Genomic DNA, 8,562 nt, shown 5'->3' with positions numbered 1-8,562 from the left:
ATGGAAGCATCCATGTCACCAAGGGGGCTCATTCTCAAGCACAAGGCTCTCTCACCCTAGCGGACAATCCCCATGTCCAGAGGGAAGAGGGCTTCCTTCTTTCTGACACCAGTCTCAGAAGATTTGAGACACTTCTCATTGCCCTCTCTCCTCAGCTTTCCCAGCTTGGAAGCTCCATCTTCTATGAATTCATCCATGACCCTCAAATACAAAGAAGGGAAATTATTAACACTTAATTACGACTAAGTAGAAGCAAGAAAAATGCTTAAATATACAGAGTGAAAATATAGAATCTGAAATGATGTCTATACTGTGATTACAATTATGAGACATTTATGCAAATGAATGGAAGACTGTAACGTAATCATAGCAAATACAAACAGAAATTGTTAAGGAAGTGGAAGTGTGGTGAGTCCTCCTCTCCTATAATAAAGCTTGTTACATATTGCTATTGTTGCTTGTCAGTCAAAGTGAAATAAGTGCTGTTTTGCCTGAGGAGGACAGGGTTGGTTATCTCTACTGGGCTTGTTTCTTACCTCCAGATCTCCTGGAACCAGAAACTAGAATCTTAGCATGTGCCAAACATCTGTCACATTTGTACCTATAAGCAGCATCTCATTTAGCCACCGCCCTAATTCTGTGTGGAGAAGGAAACGGCAGCCCACTCCAGTATTCTTGCTTGGAAAATCCCATGGACAGAGGGGTTCGGCAGGCTGCAGTGCCCGGGGTCATAAAGCGTCAGACATGACGATCGACTGAGCACGCATACTAATTCTGTAAGGTAGATATCATTTTGTAACACCAGATTTCAAAATCCATGTGTCAGCTGGGTTGGTTCCTTCTGGAGTTTCTGAGGGCAAATCTGCTCTGAGTGTCTCTCCTGGTTTCTAGTGGTTGACAACATTCCTTGGTGTCCGCTGGCTTGTAGTCAGGCCACCTCAGTCACTATCCTTGTATTTTTGTGGCTTCTCCGTGTGTGTGTGTCTTCATGTATCTCATCTTCTTACGAGGAAGATAGCCACACTGGCTTAGAGGCCACCCTAATCGATTCAGTGTGACCTCATTTTAACTTGCTTACATCGACAATGGCCCTATTTCCAAATAAGCTTACGTTCACGGGCACCAAGGGCTAGGACTTCAGCATCTTTCCAGGAGACAAAATTCAACCGACAACCACGGATGTCAAAGCCAGGTCTCTGTGCAACCAAAACTACTTTCTGGGGTGGGACATCAGAAATCTTGATGGTACAATTAGAGATTTTTGTTGGTACAAAATGAGGCAACACATAACAGAATCATTATAATCGTTTTGAAAACGCATGCTGGATAAATGGTATATTAATAAAAAGCATCACAAATACCCCAGGAAATATTTAAATAGGCAATACCAAAGTAATGTAAAAAATGGACAATTTAAACACAGTAGGTTGTAGCACATCTTCTGCGAATGCTAGGTTCATAAAAAGTGAATTTTTAAAAAACTGAATTTAATTTTTAACTGGTACTAAACTGATGACTAAAAGCTGTTGACAACCTCTTCCTGTTAAGGAAAGCAAGTTTAATTTGGTGGTAAGTAAACATAACCACCATTATATATAAGAATAATTTATTCATCCCTTTTGTCCCAGGGCAAATCATGAAATAGATTTACACACACACAGTAATTACAAAGAAAGCAACATGGGCAACTTAATGTTAGAGAAGATGAGAGTCAATTGTAATTTGTACATTTTTCTCTCAAGTATTTTTCAGCTCTGACAATCATTTCCATGATTTAGATTGAATCACTCGATCCTTATTTTTGCTGCAAAAATCAAAATCAAAAGAAATAATTTAATTTACTGGCTGTACTGTATGAACATTGCTCTTTACATTATCTAAATTCAAAATCTCTGCCACAAGACAAGAAAATTAAATTTTCTCATTGTTAAAAATGATCAGAATAATTCAGCAGAATGCCTCCAGGATATGGTTTCTCTAATTACCTTGTATCCTGAATTCTTAATTAATTATATTCTGAGACAAGAAAAAGTCCCATTGTGCTCAGAGCCCATCCTGAGCCTTTTCCCAAGCTAGGTGAATTATTTACACAGTAAATCTTATCACTGCATTTCAGTTTTGTGCCTGAAGTTGCTGCCCTTTTGGTCATTTTAATATCATTCCTCTCAGAGTCAATTTCCTACCATTTAGAACAAGCATCCAGACCTTTAGCCCCTCCTACACACCAAGACCTCGTCGCCTGTCACTGAATCCCTTTGTGACCTAGTTAAATGACATTTTTTTTCTGGGTCACAGGAATGATACAGCTTTAAAATCTCTGCCTGGAGAAGGAGCTCCTGAAATTGGCCAGGGACTCAGCTTCATCAGAAAGTGACTGGCCAAGATAGAGGACGAGCCTCCACACAGATGGGCAACCACATCAAAGCCCTGTACCTCCTATCTGTGCAAAACACATTTATTTAAATAAGATGATGGATAACACTCCGAAGAGTTTTCCCACAAAGCTAGACTCCAGAGAACACCTGCGCTTTAAACTCAAAAGGATTTTTCTTTTGTTATTAATAGCTTTAATCATTATGAACTAAACTGTTCCTCCAGCTGCCACTAGTTGGAGCTCTTGGAAATGAAGAAAGCTGCTTCTACACAAAAGGACCTGGATGAAAATTAGGAAAAATCATCTGTGGCTACGATTTGAGTACTTCATATTTGTCACTCTTTGTATGCATTACATCCTTGTCTTCCTGTAACCTGCCTGTCTTACAGATGAAGCAACTGAAGCGCACAGTGACTAAGTAACTCACCCAAGTTCTCACAGCTGGTACGTATCAGAGTCTGAATCAAAAGTCCAGCCAAGCTTCACAGACATTCGTGTACAGATGTACATATCACCTGGCGAAATTAACAAGCAGATTCTGATTCAGTCGGGCTGGGATTCTGTGTTTCTAGCAGGCTCCCTGGTGAGGTCAATCCTGCTGGTCCCTGGACCACCGTCTGAGGAGCAGGATGCATGCGTGCTAAGTCGTATCAGTTGTGACCAACTCTGTGCGACCCCATGGGCTGTAGCCCACCAGGCTCCTCTGTCCATAGGATTCTCCAGGCAGGACTACTGGAATGAGTTGCCATGCCCTCCTTCAGGGGATCTTCCAGCCCCAAGGATCGAACCTCCATCTTCTGTATTGCCAGCAGATTCTTTACTGCTGAGCCACTGGGGAAGTCCAAGGAGTAGGGTAGTAGAGCCTAACTTCACAGCCTCTAAGGCAATTATCATAGTTTCTGTCAATCTTTTTTGTTTCCAACTGATGAAAGCCCATATGAAAAATCCACATTTTAAGACTTCTTTTGAGCTTTTCTACATTGCAGATATAAACAATCTCAAAGTTAAAGTTTATGGAATCACAATGGCTCAGATGTGGCCTGATGTTATGAGAACCTCAGCATTCAAACTCTATAGAACCTGCTTACATTTTTCTTGCTAACATCTGTCTTGCCTGGACCCTCCTGTTGGAACAGGCACAACAGGCGCCTGTTCTCCCTGAACAGGCCGAGACGAGCGGCACGCGAGGCAGCGTTTACAGATGATATCGAGACTCGATGGGTCGGTGCTCATGCAGGCAGCAAGTTTACTCAGTTGCCAAGTCGTGTCTGACTGACTCTTCGCAACCCCATGGACTGCACGCCAGACTTCCCTGTCCCTCATCATCTCCCAGAGTTTGTCCAAGTTGATGTCCGTTGCATCAGTGATGCTGTCCACCCATCTCATCCTCTGTCGTCCCCTTCTCCTTCTGCCTTCAGTCTTTCCCAGCATCAGGGTCTTTTCCAATGAGTTGGCTGTTTGCATCAGGTGGCCAAAGTATTAGAGCTTCAGCTTCAGCATCAGCAGTTGCCATAGCAGTGCCTAACCTGGATCTCCTGAGAATCTGGAGCAGCAGTATGGCTTCCAGAACAGAGGCCAGCTTTATGCACTTGGTGGAGAGAGTAAGTTTTAAGTTGCTGCATGTTGGGTGTTACTGTTGGTGGAATGGGGCTTCCCAGGTGGTGCTAGGAACACCTGCCAATCCAGGAGACATAAGAGACATAAGTTTAGTCCCTAGGTTGGGAAGATCCCATGGCAACCCACTCCAGTATTCTTGCCTGGAGAATGCCATGGACAGAGGAGTCTGGGAGGCTACAGTCCATAGGGTCTCAAAGAGTCAGACATGACTGAAGCGACTTAGCATGCATGCATTGGTGGGATTATTATTTGATGAAACCATTTTGAAAGCAATTAAAATGGGAGAAAGGTTCAGACTCAGAAGTGGAGGTCTTCTTTGACTTAAAAATTCTGCTTGCAGAAATCCATCCTTCAGGAATCCTAACATGTGTACATTTATACAAGAATATTCATGGGAGTCTTGTCTGTAATATCCAAACATTAAAACAGTCAGTCTAGAAGGGCATGATTGATTTATATGTGGAATCTAAAAAACACAAAGAATGAATGAATATAACAAAATAGAAACACATTCACAGATATAGAGAACAAACTAGGAGGGAGAGGGAGGGAGAAAGGGGCAAGGTAGGGGTGTGGAATTAAGAGATAAAAACTACTATGTTTAAAATAGGTGAGCAACAAGGATATATTGTAGAGCACAGGGAAATAGAGCCATTATTTTGTAAGTAACTTTAAATGGAGTATAATCCTTAAAAGTACTGAGTCACTATGTTGCACACCTGAAACTACTATAATTTTATAAATAAATCATATTTCAATTTAAAAAGAAGGGCATGATTCCATAAAATTATGGAATAATCATGACATGGAAAACAATGTCATCAAGCAGAATACAGCATGGACCTGTAAAGATGTCTAAGACAGAGGGTTAACAGAACACAGTAAGTTTCAGAGCAATTTTTTAGAATCCCATTATGTGACTCTTATCTATATATGTGTATTTGTGCTGTGTGTGCTAAGTCACTTCAGTTGTGTCTGACTCTTTTCAATGCTATGGCTGTAGCCCGCCAGACTCCTCTGTCTGTGGGATTCTCCAGGCAAGAGTACTGGAGTGGGCTGCCATGCCCTCCTCCAGGGGGTCTTCCCCACCCATGGATCAGACTTGTGTCTCTTATGTCTCCTGCATTGGCAGGCAGGTTCTTTCCCACTAGCGCCACCTATACAAAAAGTTGCCATTATCTGAACCTCTCACTGTTAGGAGGTTGAATGCGGAAGCATAAGTATTCACACTAAACAAATATTCACCAATGAACTGAAAATTTGTAAAAATAGTGTCTGCTCCAACATCTCTTCCTGCTTTCTCCTGGAGTCAAGGTCTGTGCCGGTTTGGCTCTAGCTGATCAAGGGCTCTGCATACTAAGTGCCAGTTCAATGCAACTTGCTACCAAATGAAAGGGCACATCTGGAAAAATGGGTGGAAGGAAGGATTTCGGAAAGCCTGGGAAAGTGACATGGAAGGAGATATTTGACTCTTGTGGAACCTGGTTGACCAACGAGGGACTTGTAGATCAGAAAACATCTAAAAAGGAAATCATTACAAAAGGTCACCAAGAAAGCACTTAATAGAGAATAATTTGAACATAAAAAGTTTTAAAAATTTCCCCTACATTTTTAAAGAAACGATCTTGTTTGTTTTGGAGGGAACATCAGTTGAAAAGTGCAGGGGAGAGAGCGGTCCCGGAGCAAGGGGACATGTGTATATCTACAGCTGATTCATGCTGATGCATGGCAGAGACCAACACAATATTGTAAAGCAACTATCCTTCAATTAAAAATACATAAATTCACAAAAAGAAAAATGTTCTGGGGACCATTCATGCTTTGTTTTGGATGTCTTTATATTATGTCTGTCTTTGTGTGGAAAGCACTTATCCACTACTTGGGGCAATATTTCTTATAATTCCAAAAAGTATATTCATAAAGGTTCTCATTTAAAAATATTAATCTATGTAGACAATGTCCTAAAATCATATACTCTGAAAAACAAATGACCATTTTTAGAGACATATGCAAGTGTTCTACAAGCCCTTCTTTTGCCTGGCTTCCTTTATCTCATTTTTGTGATGAACCTGCACTGGTTTGGAAGTAAGAAAAAGGAAAAGATAAAGAGAAGAATAAAGGAAGCAAGAAAGGAAGAAGAAAAGGCAGTACAAATATTAAAGGGACATGAAAAAATGTTTTAGATAGAGTTTTCTATTTTTAATCCCCTTATTCTTGCTTGATCTGTTAGGCTGCTTTAATTTTGAGGCCAATTAGTTCCAAATTATCATTATTGTTAATTATTTAGGTTGTTCCAAATCTTTATTAAGAACAGTACAGAACAAGCATAAGTGGCTGAAAAGTAATTGGAAAGTAAAAGAATGGAGAGAATAAAGGAAGAATTTTGAGAAATGAGCCAAAGTGCTTCAAGATGTATATCTAGGTTGGGAAACTGCCCTGCTGTGCACTAGAAGAGAACTAGTGACCGCAGATGAGAATTTTTACAGAAATCACAATTGAATAGTATCATCTGTTGACCAGCTTGATTTCAGCTGTTTTGGCAGAAGTGTTTTGTTTGGATCTTCTGTCCACACAGAGAAGGGCAGGTCAAGGTGTGAAGAGCTGCAGGCAACACGGAGGGGCCAGCAGAAACTGGAAGCTGGTAACGGGTAGGAACTTGGACAAACAGGAGAGTGTCAGTCTGATAGAAACTTCAGAGGGTCTGTGCAGAGACTCGCAGCCCTGACGCTGTCCTCTGAAAGCCCTGCTCACGGCAGCGTTTGACCTGTGTCTGGAAAAGTGAATTTAAGGGGGAGTTCCCACCATTTTAGCGTCATTTATGCTGAACGCTTACATTTCTTCTGGGAGTCTGGAATTTTGGTACATCCCAGGCAGAGGTGCTGACAAGACCAGCCTTCAGTGAAACCCTGGATGGTGAATGTGTGTTGAGCTCCCCTGTGCTGCATCTCCAGTTATCTTAGGGAATCACTGAACTCAGGTGTGCCTTGGAGACCCCGACCCAGACAAATAAAGTGGCCTTTCCACAGAAATCTGTTTCCAAGCTAAGAACCAGTCCATTATTTCAAAGAAACAGCAGAGAATGGAGACTGACATAAAAAAATCTCTTTCCTCTTTCCCTAGCCAGACCAACGTTATTTCTTAATTGACATCTCTGGGTGTCCCTACCATTTTGGAGGTAAGGATGGAGATTTAAACACATTCTCTTTCTGCTAAGGGTGGCCACAGGAGAGTCTTGAACACGAATATTTTCTTGCTCAATTCATGAGCATATCCCTGTGTTGTTGGATTGAAAGGCAGGAGACTTTGAGCGTTCTCAGTGCTTCCCTCTCTTGACATCTTTCTTATTGCAGTTACTAGATTCACCAAAATGAGGAAGGATTTATAAGATCAAGGGAATTTAGTTGGAGATGTCACTGATTAATTTTTCAATCAAGAATGTCTAGTGAGGGTCAGTACTACACTGTGCGTGCGTGCTAAGTTGCTTCAGTCGTGTCTGACTCTTCGCGACCTCATTACTCTTGTGTCCACGGGATTCTCCAGGCAAGAATACTGCAGTGGGTCCCCACTTCCTCCTCCAGGGATCGAACCCTCATCTATTATGTCTTCTGCATTGGCAGGCAGCTGCTTTACCACTAGCACCATCTGGGAAGCCTGGTATTGTCCTGGAAACCCAGGAAATAAAGACAGAAAAGACTCAACTCTGCCCTCAGGTGGCTTCTGATCCAGTGGGGGAGCCAGGGCCCCACTGACATTGGCTCAGACTGGGTTTCCAGAGCCCAGCAGTTTGTGAGCTGGTTCACATTATCCTGGTGGTCTGAAGCCAGCCATGACACAAGAGTTCATACTGAAACCGAGCAGCACCCTGCGGGGCTCCTGGGCACGGAAGCCTCTCTGTGTCCCCTGTTCCTAGTTTGTAGGGAATGGATTTTAGCCCCACGGCCTTCCCTGAGTTCCAAAGGGCAGGTTCAGTTATTAGTTATTATCAGGCAAGGGAAGGGATGCAGAGACAGAGGAGTAGCAGTCAAGAAATAATAGTGTAGCCTTGGGGCAGGATCCTGGTTCTGCCTGAAGGGAAGAACACACTGTTTCCAAGCTCTCCTGTAGAACTAAAACCCCCAAGGAATGGAAGATGCTAACTACTTGATGAAGCATTCTTCATTCCAGAGAGAAGGTCACAGATCCATAACTTGGGAATCACAGAAGCTCATCAACAGACCACCTGAGACCAGATTAAAAGAGGGCAGGCCCCGAACATACTCTGATCCTTATCAGCAACCCTATCCTTGAACCACTGCTGTAAAACTCCTCACCAAATCCCAGACATACAGTTTGGAGGGCATAAGCCCATGTGACCTCCTTTGCCTGGCAAAGCAATAAAGCTGTTGTTTTCTACTTCACCCAGAACTGTGTCTCTGATTCAGCACCAGTGCCTAGAGGCTAAGTTTTTGGCATCAATACCATGGAAGTGGGCAAAGCTAGCAAATTGGTGCGCCCCCTCTTTTATCTGATTGTTTATCTGCCTACAAATGCATGGATGCGTTAGAGGAAGCACACTGACTGAAACCTCCCAC

Source organism: Bos indicus x Bos taurus, chromosome 29, assembly GCF_003369695.1.
Source record: "Bos indicus x Bos taurus breed Angus x Brahman F1 hybrid chromosome 29, Bos_hybrid_MaternalHap_v2.0, whole genome shotgun sequence".
Lineage (NCBI taxonomy): Eukaryota > Metazoa > Chordata > Mammalia > Artiodactyla > Bovidae > Bos > Bos indicus x Bos taurus.
The sequence above is the reverse complement of the archived record's forward strand: the minus strand, read 5'-3'. Positions refer to the sequence as shown.